We start from the raw sequence: 820 nt of genomic DNA, 5'->3' as shown, positions 1-820 counted from the left end.
CTCTTTCTTCTTTTTTGATGTGTGCTTTTATTGCTATAAATTGACCTCTGATCACTGCTTTTGCTGTGTCCCAAAGATTTTGCTATATTGTGTTTTCATTCTTGTTTGATTCAAGGAATTTTCAAATTTAAATTTTGATTTCTTCTTTTACCCAGTCTTTCTCTAGTAGGGTACTGTTCATTTTCCATGTGTTTACTCTTTTTCTATTGATCTTCCTATTATTGATTTCTAATTTGATAGCATTATGATCTGCAAAGATGCATTGCAGTATATCAATGTTTTTAAATTTATTAAGGCTTGCTTTATGGCCTGACATATGGTCTATCATGGAAAAAGCTCCATGTGCACTGGAGAAGAGTGTATATTGTGTCGTTGTTGGGTGAAGTGCTCTGTAGATGTCTATAAGGCCCAATTGTTGAAGTGTTTTGTTTAGCTCTTCTGCATCTTTGTTGAGTTTCTTTCCAGTTGTTCTATCTTTCAAAGAAAGTGGTGTATTAAAATCTCCCACTATGGGAGTCGAGTAATCTAATTGGCTTTGCAACTCTTTTAAAGTCTGAATTATGTATTTTGGGGCCCTTTCATTGGGTCTGTAGATATTTATTATGGTTACATCTTCATGATCAATTGATCCTGTAATCATTATATAATGACCTTCCTTGTCTCATATGGTGGTTTTTGTCCTAAAGTCAATTTGATCAGAAATTAGTATTGCCACTCCTGCTCTGTTACAGTTGGCATTTGCTTGATATATCCTTTTCCAACCTTTGATTTTTAGTCTATTTTTGTCTTTATCTCTAAGGTGTGTCTCTTGTAGGCAGCA

Source organism: Orycteropus afer, unplaced genomic scaffold, assembly GCF_000298275.1.
Source record: "Orycteropus afer afer isolate SDZICR_OR568_19922 unplaced genomic scaffold, OryAfe1.0 scaffold00820, whole genome shotgun sequence".
In the NCBI taxonomy this organism is placed as follows: Eukaryota; Metazoa; Chordata; class Mammalia; order Tubulidentata; family Orycteropodidae; genus Orycteropus; species Orycteropus afer.
Note: the sequence above shows the minus strand (reverse complement) of the source record.